A 12,935-nucleotide genomic window follows, 5' to 3' on the forward strand; every position below is an offset into this window, starting at 1 on the left:
ACTCTAATTAAAAATAAATTTTATTATAATGGAGAATTTTTTTAGTAACTACCAAATATATATACTATATATGAAGAAGTTTTTTGAAAAATATGAAGGAAGTAAGAGAAAATTATCAAGATAGTGTGTTTGAAAATTTTAGATGTCTCTTGAAATTTTTTTATATTTGTTTTTTCCAAATATGTGGTTTGAGAAAAAATAAATTACAAAATAAGATTTTTTTAATGATTTTTATAAATTGCAAAAGAAATTATACCATAGTTAATTAGTTAAGTTACAAAATCTAAATTAAATAAAAAGTTAAATTTAACCATGATAAACTAATTTATTTTAATTAATAATATTCTGACATGTATCAGGGATAACTTACCTTTTAAAATAGAGAGAATTAAGTAGAATTTACCAATAATTAATCTAATGTCAAACTAAATAAATATAAAATCAATCTGAAATATACCAAGATATAATATTAATATATAATATCTTAAATATATTCTACTAATACTCATAATTAGTAGTCAGCAGTTTACATATTCATGTGACTTGTTGAGGATTAGAGATCCTCTTCACTTTACTAGCCATCAAATGAAGCTTAGCTTGCATCTCGTACCTTAATCATATTATTATCAAGTTCAGATCTTCACTGCACAAACAAAACAAACTTAACTCACTCTTTGAATCCCTCCATGTCTCTCAAAATTGCTTTATAAACGTATACAATATTTCTGCATTGCCTCTTATGGCCCATGTTTATCAATAATTAATTTGTTGTATCAAGTTTTTTTCTTACATGATGTAAGTTTTGGACCTACAAAATTGTATGAAAAGTTTATAATAACTTCGAAGGCATAAATTCATTTCATATGAAGTGATTTTAAAATTCTAAGAGTAGAATGAAAGAAAAAGAAAAGAAGAGGTGAATGTGGTTCCTGCTCTTTTGCTTTTCTTTTAGTGTTGAAAATATAAGGTTGGTATTAACGAACCAACTCTTACAAGAAATCACACCTCAGAGAATGCAAGGATATAGGAGTTGGTCATGGTTTGTCCATATTATCACATGATACAACTTCTTCATAATTTATTAAACTTGTCTGCAACAACGTATAAAATGATAGGATCCTTTTCCACCAAATCAATGATTCATTACAATATGATGATGATATTCTAGTCCTCATCAATAATAGAATCCATGTGGTTTCCTCTAACTTAAAAAACCATGCCAATTAAGCTTTTTTGCGTAGAAATAATGTTATCATTAATCATAAAAAGAGTTAAAATCTAAAGTGGTTCCTCACAAAATATACCAATTTGGTCTCTAACTTTCCAATTACACTACTTATATCCCCAAGATTGAATAAAATACATCTAGGTGGTTCCTTGCCTATTTTCATGTCAAATTGCTTGTCGTCAAGAGTGATCTGGCACTGACTTGACACCCTAGATTATCTAATGGTTATATGAGGTAACAATTAAAACTGTGTAACCCAGTTTGGTCCCTTGTCCCCTTTTTAACCCTAATCGCAGTAGTAGCTCTTGAAGGTGACGGGAGTTCTATTCGATCAACGACAAGACACCAAGTCGGAGCAGACACAAAAACCCTAGCTAATAATCTAGTTTCAATGATTTTTCATCAACCTACACAAAATCCATAAGTAAAATCCACAATGATGCATACCTCAACACGGTAAAAAATGGAAAAAAAAAATTATCTGCTGCATACCTACCTCTGTGTCAAGAGGTTTCGCGAAGAAACCTTGCTCCTTCCTTCAACGATTTCGAGCCAATGATGACCAGGTTCCGACGAACTCCAAATGGCTTCCCCACAACAACCCTCGTGATGACTTGCAGATGCCAGGATTTTGAGCAACGTGGTTTACGTTCGAAGAAGACAAAGTGACATCTTTGCTATGGGGGTTTCAATGTTTTAACTCCCTTATAGTTGAAACGGTGTCGTTTTATTATGAGTTTAGTGCCAAAATTAATACGACAACATTTCAGGTTGTCCAACGTGGCAATCATTTGCCTGGTCACTCCCGACGGCAAGTAATTTGATCGGAAAATAGACAAGGGACCATCTAGGTGCATTTTATTCAATCTCTGGGATATAAGTAGTGCAATTAGAAAGTTAGGGGTCAAATCAGTGCATTTCGTAAATTTCAGAGACCATTTGGGGTTTAAGTCGTATACACCTACTTTGTTCTAGTTTGATAGGATATAATCATTGTATATCATGAACATAAAATATACTCTGTTGAATACCATCATTTTTTGAACATCCAAAAGTTAGTGTGTACATAAAGTATTCCAGAACTTAGGTAAGTCCATACCACTGGAAAGAAGAATCTTAACCTAGTATTAGTGTGTTAGGTAGCAAAGCATGAAGTATCTGTACTCCGAATTTACAATAAGGTCTAAAGTTCTTAGTTCTTGATCAAAGCAAAATAGTAGGACTATGGTGGGTAATGTATGCTCCAATCGCAGGCGTCGGATATTCAGGGTTCTGGATTAGGTTCCTCTTTTAAAAGATCATCAAGACGACTAGTGCGCATATATTTTGATGCCAAATTCGATTCTTGTCTCGGCACATCCAGAAAGTCTTGCAATCCAGTAGTCAGTGCTTGCTTCGATGTCAAGGAAGCTCCAAGGAGGCTTAAAGCCTGAAGTTTAAAATAATGAAGAAAAGGCATCACATTAAAAGGAGAGGGATGAGAGTTAGAAGTGCTAAAAAGATTTTAGCATAGACAAAGTAGTCCCTCAAGATTTAAAAGTGACGTATTCGTCTCTCATTGTGCAGAAAAGGCAATAGATTAGTCATTCCATACAAAATCCTTAATATGTCCAATTTTTTTAAGTAAAATTTCTAAATCTAGTGATAGAAGGTAACTAGCTGCCATACCTCTGCCTCACCAATGCTTATCACCTTTATTTCAAGATCATCAATGGGAACATTCAACTCTTTCAAATAAGAAATGCAAGAGTCACCAGAAAGTGGCCTCACTCTTAAGTCATCTCCTACGGCATATAATGCTGGTCTTCTCACAAACCCCACAGCACTTTCTTTCAATCTCTTTGGGGATCTTGGGTCTAGAGCAGTCAGAAGTTTTACACCGGCGATGTCAGAATTTGATTTGGAAACCACTCCCCCGGTCCAGGTAACTTCTCTTTTTCTATTACTATAGTAAGGATTTGGCTCAGGCTCATATGTCCCTTTTCCATAATAATACGTAGGAAGTTCCCCCTCAGGAATGTTGAGCAGCTGATTCGGACAACTAAATTGCGGCGCTACACCAGGATTGAGCAACACAGAACGCGAATCTGTACACCATGAAGAATCTAAGGTCTCCACACTCTTGTACAAGTTATCAACACAACCAACTGAAGTGTTACCACCCAATTGCTTCACAATGGACCCCAACGGTATGGTGAGTAAGCTAAACATGAAGTCGACAAAATCTTCCTTAGCTTCTGCAAACATTATCTTGTTTTGAGACTTACTCTGTAGTATCTTTATATCCATTTTACTCTCACTGGTTGCAGGCCTCATAACTCTAATTGCCGATGCGAATGGGTTTAATGGTTTGTCTTTCTTCTTGGAGTCGCTTGCCAAAACCATATTAGTCAAAGGCTCATATGAGGTTAGGGTATACTTGAGCAGGTTCAAAATCTATAAAGAAAAATGAAAAGAAGCAGGTTCTTAGTCAAAATAACAAACATAATTCACAAACATAACCCGTTTTCACTAGAAAGATGAAATTTCATAAATGAAACATCAGGTATTAAACTAAACCAAACAATAAGAGCTATACTATACTGTACAATCAAGATGTGCAAATTAACTAACTGAATATTACGACTTAAAACTAGCCAAATTAAGAATATTAAATAACACACCAAGGAATTTACATTTAGACACACAAGATTCATGCACCAGCCCCTTGAGTTTGAAGAATATCAATGATTAGCAACAGCTTTGTTCCATAGGCAATGTTAGAGACCAGGAATGAACTTTCTACCACATGTTTATGGAGGCTTTGAACAATTACAATGCCAAAAACAAATCTGTCTAATAGCTTAAACTGTTCATTGAAAGTTAACAGATGGGGTAATACATGTAACACAAAAGTTCATAAAAAAAGCAGATATAAGAGATAGCACATATAGATAGGTTGTTCAATGTTTAGTTAATTTCAAGCTATTTACATGAACTAAAACGCAGCTAGTATACATGAATGAAGATTAGCCACCGAGTATAGCTAATTCAAACTAACTCTAACAATCTAACTGCATAAGTTAAACACTAATCAAAGGCTACTACTTAACTACCAAATCCAAATCAATGGATTTAGTAAGATTTAAGAAACTACAAAACAATAGCCAGATGCCACATTTTGGCCACAAACCTAAGGGAATAAGTCTATGAATAATCTTTTTCTGTTTTTCATAACAAAAATGCTATTTGAAGTTTTGAACAACTCTTCCAGTCAACTTCCCATACCATGTGAAGTTTTGCACGGACCGTGTTGGGGGCACTCGCGCGTGCAAAACTTCTTGGCCATAAAAGTCTAGAGGAGCTGTTCAAATAGCATTTTTGTTTATCTATACATATTATTCACTTAATCCAAATTCAACCAAGGTTGGACACTAGACTAGATTATTCGAATTCGAAATTACTGAACTAGCTACATAAGAAAGCAAAACCTGTGTGGCCAATTCGAAGATAAACTAAAGCAGAACTTGATGATGCAATTAGAAAAAGATAAAAATGATCACCTCGTCCTTGCCAATAGTACGAGTAACTTGTTCAAGCTGAGTCAAATCGGAATAGCCAAGTTGATGCAGCATCTGCACTGAAGTCACCAAAGAACTCGGCACAACTGCCAAATCATCAAACACAAGAAACAAAGACCCATTCTCCTTCACAGAAACCCCACACTTAGAATCATCCACATTGACATGACCATTATTATTACTATTACTCTTCTTTCTTAGTTCCCAATCCAAATCGTGAGGCTGTCCATTAACGGGATTCCCACAAGCACAAATCAGGTTCCGGAAAGTTGTGAACTTGCTGGTGCAGTACTCGCAGACGAGAAATCTCGGTGAGGCTTCAGTGTCGTCGATGTTGAAGAAGAGTTTCCAGCACAGTGAGTCGCAGGGGTTTCTTGGGAACAGTAACATGTGCTTGCATACACTGTTCCAGACATCGTTTTGGGTGAGATTCTCAACACTTTGGTAGAGGTTCGTGATACATCCAAGGAGTGGTGGCGGTGGTGGTTGGTGAGGAGGCGAATGATGGTGGCGAGTGGAAGGGAGAGGAAGCTGAAGAGGGTGTCGACGAAATCCTTGGTGGATTCAACCGCAACGACCTTGTTGTGTTGTTTGTCGATAAATACTTTGATGGGAATTTTCTGTTCTTCTTGTGAAGCCATGCCGCATTCTTGGCTTCTTGCAGAAAAAGAAAGGCGGGTAACATATAAACAAACCAGATGAAAATCAATATTACATGATAATTCTAAAGAAAAATAGAAGATGACAAATAATACTAAATCACGTGAATAACGAAATAAAATTTGGCCAACACTTAGTCAGTTAGAGAAAAGTGAATAATCTCTTGCTATTGGATAAAATTTTACACTATTAAAAATACTAATAATAGTTATAAATCACACAATTTAGTAACTTTTTAACATTCTTCTTATAATTAAAATAATAAATTTGATTAATAATTAATTATTTTTAATTGTAAATTTTAAAATTTAAAAATAAGAATTTGCAATTAACTTAAATCACCATTGGCACTAGTGCTGGCAATGGGTAGGGTTAGGGTAGGGTCAAACCCTAACCCTACCCGCGGGTTGAAAATTTCATTAAAACTCTACCCTATCCTATCCGCGGGTTGAGAATCTCTCAATCCTAACCCTATTCACACCCTAAAATTCTAAACCCTACCCTACCCTACCCTACCCTATCCTACCCGCAGAAATATCAAATTTTTTTCAAAGTAAATATAAAATTCAATTATTTCAAATTTTATACGTATCAATAACATAAAAAATAAAAAACTAATGCTCTAAATTACTAAATTAATTAACTAGTTTAGTGGTTGTTCACTTATTATAAGTCATTACATAAGAAAGGTTATAGGTTCAACTCTCACTTCCTTCACTATATAGAGAGATTTTTATAAAATGTGTGTTATATATGAGGTGCGGGTAGGATAGGGTAGGGTATGAATTGCCAGCCCTAATTGGCACCATTATTCTTAGTGTTTGTTTGGATGCCATTATTTTTATAAAAAAATATCTTTTTTCATGAAAAAAAGATCTTTTTTTATTTTTTAGCGTGTTTGAAAAATTTCTAATAATAAAAGTAAAAGCACTAAAAAAATTAAAAAAAATGTTATTTTTCATGTAATAAATAAACAAAAAAGTACTTTTATATTATTATACTCAAATATAATTGATAGATAAAAAGATCTTTTTTGCATAAGATACCTAAACATAAAATTACTTTTACTTTTTCATAAGATCTTTAAAAAAAAAGATAACTCGAAAAAATATCTTTTTTTTTTAGAAACTTACCTAAACAAGCTCTTAATATCACACTAACTTTTTATTTTCTATTTGCAATTTCTGGTTCATAAAATTATTCCGGTACCGCTGTCTGGTCCGACGCCGTCCATCCTCCCACCGACGCTTCCTAGCCTCCCGCCGATGACACCCAACCTCTCTTGGGCACCGTAGCAACGGGAGATCGCACCGCAGCTGGCCACCACCTCTTGTACGCCCATTCGAGACGCATGTCATCCTCGTCGGGTTGTTGTTGCTGCTGTGCCGTAGTAGTAGTCTCCACCGAACATCATTAACGACGCTAAACCGACGCACAGCTCGAACTACTACTAGAGACACAGAAAATAAAGCCATGAGGGAGGTTTTCCGTCACTTTGATGCTAACGGAGATGGAAAAATCTCTGCCTTTGAGCTCAGGTCCTATTTTGGATCCATTGGAGACTAGTTGTCTCTCGACGAAGCTCAAGGCCTCAACCAAGACCTCGACTCCAATGGCGACCATTTGTTGGACTTTCAGGATTTCATGAAGCTCATGACCATCAACAACGATGATGATCTCAAGAAAACTTTTGAGATGTTCATGTGGGAGAAGGAGAACATGGAGGCTTTATCATCATCGTCAGGTAGTATCACACCGAAGGAAACAGTGAAATTGATGTGTCTTTGCTTAAAAAAAACCGGTTAAGGTATTGTTTTGGTTTCTCGTATATAATATATAATGTTTTGTGAAAACTTAGGTTAGATGACGATAGGATAAGTTGAAATGTATGATTATGTAAATGCTTAGTAAACTTGATGAAAAATATTGAATTTGTTTGAGAATGGATTGGTGATTGATGCTTGTGGTTGATGGTTGATGAAATGATGATTTTGATGAATAAAGATGATACATTGATGATTGAGTATAGAGTTATATTGATTATGAATTGTTGAGGTTGAACTTAATAAAATTGTGTATTGGTTGGTCATGGAATAAACGAGAAGTGTTTAGGTATGTTTTGGATATGGTTTGGTTTGAATTGAAACTTGAAAACTTTGGCTTTAAAATGAAAATTGTAAAAATAGAGGTTTTGAACTCTTTTGGTAAAAAATGAATTTTTAACGAACTTTGACGGACTATAACTTAAACCTTGAATTCTGGATTTGAATGAAATTTGTTTTAAATTAAAAATAATTTCAAGAGCTTTACAACAGTATAAAGTTCGTGAAAAACAGAATTTTATAGAAAAAATTATGAACGTCGAAAGTTATGTATTAAAAACTGAATTTTCCTAAGTTGCAAAAAACTAGGAATTCTAATGTGTGTGTACGCACAGAATAGAGAGTGTGTTTTGGCTCATGCGTATGCATGAGGGGGTGTGTGCATGCACATTTTGAGATTTTGCAAGTGTCATATGCACAAGCATAGAAAGGCTTGCTGTTGCGTGCGTACGCACCCCTTGGTGCGTAAACACACCACCTTGTTTTATACAAAAAACTTTATTTTTTACTGTTTGACTTTTCTGGCAAACTTGTAAACTTTCGAAACCACTATTTTGATAAAAATTCACTACTTTGAACTATCAACCATTTATTTGATTTTCCAAACTTCTGAAAACTCTGTTTAAGGTTTAACCATTAAAGTTTTGAGTTATGGAATGAGGATTAGTGAGTGGAAGAAGATAGAATTGGTATCCAAAAGGACAAAATTTTAAGATTTAGGTCAAAAGGACAATTTTAAAACTATGTTGAACCTTAAGGACGATTTTGTATGCAAAAAAAGTTGGGACAAAAAAAATTCTCAATCTATACTTTAGAGACCAAAATCGTACTTAACCTTACAAATAAAAAGCGTCTTCTTAATTGCCATCCACAAAGGTGAGGCCGGAAAAAAAAAACATGATTCCAAAAACGAAATTTCACTCTTTGAGCATTGCGTGCTTCATGTCATAAGCATAAAAACACAGTGAAAACTGTTTCATAGGAAATTGATAACTGATAATTGTTAAATAATTTAATAAATTTAACTAAATTATCATTGACAATTATCAACTTCACATAGAATAATTTTTTTATTTTCTTTTTTTTTTCATTTTGCACATGTTCAAAGGGATGAAAAGATTTATTTTAAATATAAATTTAATTTCGATTCACGGCGTAAATGATCATTCAAAATAACAAATGAATTACTATTATAAAAATTATTTTTAACGAGTATTTTATTTTGTTTTTAGTAGTAATATATTTGTCAGCAGTTACGCATTAATTCATCTTAGTGTTTTGTCGCTAAAAAGTTTTAACGACAATTGCCTTTTTAATAAGCAAAAAAAAGTATATAATTATCATTATAAAATAAAATAATAATAATAAATATGATATACAATGACCATTACATTATTTTTACTAAAAATTTTCCACCGCGTAAAACGTTTTAAACATGGACGCAGTTTATGATAGGCATAGTGGTATAGTTTGATTCATGTATCCAGACTAGTGGACAAGGCTCAACTTTTTGTTGGCTGGATTCCTGCAATAAATTTATTTTCATGATCGAAATGGGGCTCATATTTATTCCGTTCTGTCTTCCCCATGAATTTTCCACCCTAGCAAACGTAGAAACCAATCTTTTGCTTAAAGTTGAACTGAAGTAACCTAATTGGATTTAGCTCAATGACATGTAAATCTTTGATCTCTTAAGTACATCTTTATGTGCATCTAGGGGTGCACATGGGTCGGGTGAAGCCGAATTTGATGTGATCCAAACCCGGCTCGAAATATACACCGGGTCTATTTATTAGACCCAAACCCGACCCTAGACCCGATGAAACCAACACACTTTCGGGCCACAATTATACCGGATGAAAACAGGGTAAAAATTGGGCCATTAACATTACATTACGTTAATACTTTCTTGTTAGCTAGCATGTAAAAATATCTAAATTTTCAAGACTCCAACCATTAATTGACATGGTAAAATTCACTTAGAAAAATATAATAAGAACCAACCCTTCTTCAAAATTAAAGCATAACCACAATCAATACTAATAATTGTCTAATAACACCAAATATTTAAATCAATACAAATAACACAATATTATGTATTAGTCTAAAATCTTATGCATTCTAAACATAAAACATTAACTTATAGTCTTATAATGACTAATAACACAAAATATTAAAGTTTATAATACTTAAATTCCACATAAGAATAGCCATGATCCATCACTAATAACACAAAATATTAATTGTGCATGATGGCCGGATGATGAGCGGATAATTTATACGCTTTTTGGCATTGTTTTTAGTATGTTTTTAGTATGATCTAGTTAGTTTTTAGTATATTTTTATTAGTTTTTAGTTAAAATTTACTTTTCTGGACTTTACTATGAGTTTGTGTGTTTTTCTGTGATTTCAGGTATTTTCTGACTGAAATTGAGGGACCTGAGCAAAAATCTGATTCAGAGACTAAAAAGGACTGCAGATGCTGTTCGATTCTGACCTCCCTGCACTCGAAGTGGATTTTCTGGAGCTACAGAAGCCCAATTGGCACGCTCTCAACGGCGTTGGAAAGTAGACATCCTGGGCTTTCCAGCAATATATGATAGTCCATACTTTACCCAAGATTTGATGGCCCAAACTGGCGTTCAAAGTCACCCTCAGAATTCCCAGCGTTAAACGCCGGAACTGGCACAAGGATGGGAGTTAAACGCCCAAACTGGCATAAAAGCTGGCGTTTAACTCCAAGAAGAGTCTCTGCACGAAAATGCTTCTGGCGTTTAACTCCAAGAAGATTCTCTACACGAAAATGCTTCAATGCTCAGCCCAAGCACACACCAAGTGGACCCGGAAGTGGATTTTTATGTCATTTACTCATCTCTATAAACCCTAGGCTACTAGTTCTCTATAAGTAGGACCTTTTACTATTGTATTGAGATATCTGGAGAGCTTTTGATCATGTTTTGATGATTGAACCCTCTTTGGGAGGCTGGCCATTCGGCCATGCCTAGACCTTGTTCTTATGTATTTTCAACGGTGGAGTTTCTACACACCATAGATTAAGGTGTGGAGCTCTGCTGTACCTCGAGTATTAATGCAATTACTATTGTTCTTCTATTCAATTCCGCTTGTTCTTGTTCTAAGATATCACTTGTTCTTCAACTTGATGAATGTGATGATCCGTGACACTCATCATCATTCTCACCTATGAACGTGTGCCTGATAACCACCTCCGTTCTACCTTAGATTGGGTGGATATCTCTTGGATTCTTTAACTGGAATATTCGTGGTATAAGCTAGAATTGATGGCGGCATTCAAGAGAATCCGGAAGATCTAACCTTGTCTGTGGTATTCTGAGTAGGATTCAAGGATTGAATGACTGTGACGAGCTTCAAACTCACGATTGTGGGGCGTTAGTGACAGACGCAAAAGAATCACTGGATTCTATTCCGACCTGATTGAGAACCGACAGATGGATAGCCGTGCCGTGACAGGGTGCGTTGAACATTTCCACTGAGAGGATCTTCATACCAACAATCTCTGTGGGATCGACCCTTACTCGCGTAAGGTTTATTACTTGGACGACCCAGTACACTTGCTGGTTAGTTGTGTGAAGTTGTGATAAAAAGTTGAGATTGCAATTGTGCGTACCATGTTGATGGCGCCATTGATGATCACAATTTCGTGCACCAAGTTTTTGGCGTCGTTGCCGGGGATTGTTCGAGTTTTCGGCAAGCTTTTGGTCCGGTAACATCAGTGCCAAATTTCTGATCCGGCAACTGCACCAAGTTTTTGGCGCCGTTGCCGGGGATTGTTGAGTTTGGACAACTGACGGTTCATCTTGTTGCTTAGATTAGGTATTTTTTCAGAATTCTTGAAGATGAATTCTAGAGTTTCATGATGATTTGTTGAAGTTTGGCTGGCTGTGAAGCCATGTCTAATTTCATTGGACCGAGGTTTCAACTCATCATCACAAGAGCTTGTTGATTTCTATCAATCTTGCTGTTGGAGCAGTGATCTGCTAAGGCTTGGCTGGCCATTAGGCATGTCTAGTGTTTTGGACCGAAGCTTTCTTTGAAAGCTTGGCTGGCTGTGAAGCCATGTGTAATTCCTGGACCGGAGTCTTAGACTAAACATTGCATGATTCCTGGAATTCTCATTAAGAATTTTGATACCTTTATTTTCTTTTTCCACTTAATTTTCGAAAAAAGCACAAAAAATTTACAAAATCATAAAATCCAAAAATATTTCTTGTTTGAGTCTAGTGTTTCATGTTAAGTTTGGTATCAATTGCATGTTTTTGTTCTTTTTGCATTCATTCATGTGTCTTAAGGATCTTCAAGTAATTCTTGATGATTTTCTTGCTCTGATCTTTGAATTCTCTTGACTTGAGTGTTTTGTTGAGTCTCATATGCATTCTCATTTTGTTAGTGTCAGTAGTATACAAACTGCTAAGTTTGGTGTCTTGCATGCATTGTTATTTAATTTTAGTTGCATTTTGATTATTCCTCATTATTAAAAATCCAAAAATATTTTTGATTTGTGTCTTTTCAAGTCAATAACATAGAGAATTGAAGATTCAGAACATACAACAGAGAAATTACACAGAAAAAGCTGGGCGTTCAAAACGCCCAGTGAAGAAAGGCAAACTGGAGTTTAAACGCCAGCCAGGGTGCCTGGCTGGGCGTTTAACGCCCAAAAGGGTAGAGTTTTGGGCGTTAAACGCCAGAATGTGCACCATTCTAGGCGTTTAACGCCAGGATGGCACAAGAGGGAAGATTTTGTTTTTAATGCAGATTTTTTTTCAGTTTTCAAAGTTTTTCAAAATCAAATCTTTTTCAAATCATATCTTTTCAATCAAATCTTTTTCAAAATCAATTTCTTTCTATTTTCAAAAATATTTGCTATCAATTAATGATTTGATTCAACATTTCAAGTATGTTGCCTTTTCTGTTGAGAAAGGTTTAATGTCTGAATCATATCTTTTCTTGATAGCCAAGTCATTATATTTTTTTTTAAAAATCAAATCTTTTTAAAATGTTTTACCAATCATATCTTCCTAATCACATCTTTTTCAAAATAGTTTTCAATCAAATCTTTTTTATTTCTAATTTCAAATTTTTTTCAAAAATCACTTGATTTCTTTCCCACTCTTGTTTTCGAAAATCAATTAGTGTTTTTCAAAAGGTTTTCAAAATCCTTTACTTAATTTTCGAATACTACTTCCCTTCTTCTCACATCCTTCTATTTATGGACTAACACTATTCCTTAAAGCAAAATTCGAACTCCATCTTTCTTGATAAGTTCGAATTTTCTACCTCTGTCTTCCATTTTTCTTTTCCTCTGACACCTTAAGGAATCTCTATACTGTGACATAGAGGATTCCACAT

General features: G+C 34.7%; 1 pseudogene; it reads right to left on the minus strand.

Annotated features, from left to right (window-relative positions):
• Positions 1-2,249: 2,249 nt before the first annotated feature.
• Positions 2,250-5,446, minus strand: LOC107475103 (uncharacterized; annotated as a pseudogene).
• Positions 5,447-12,935: the final 7,489 nt, after the last annotated feature.

Source organism: Arachis duranensis, chromosome 2 (genome assembly GCF_000817695.3).
Source record: "Arachis duranensis cultivar V14167 chromosome 2, aradu.V14167.gnm2.J7QH, whole genome shotgun sequence".
NCBI classification, from domain to species: Eukaryota; Viridiplantae; Streptophyta; class Magnoliopsida; order Fabales; family Fabaceae; genus Arachis; species Arachis duranensis.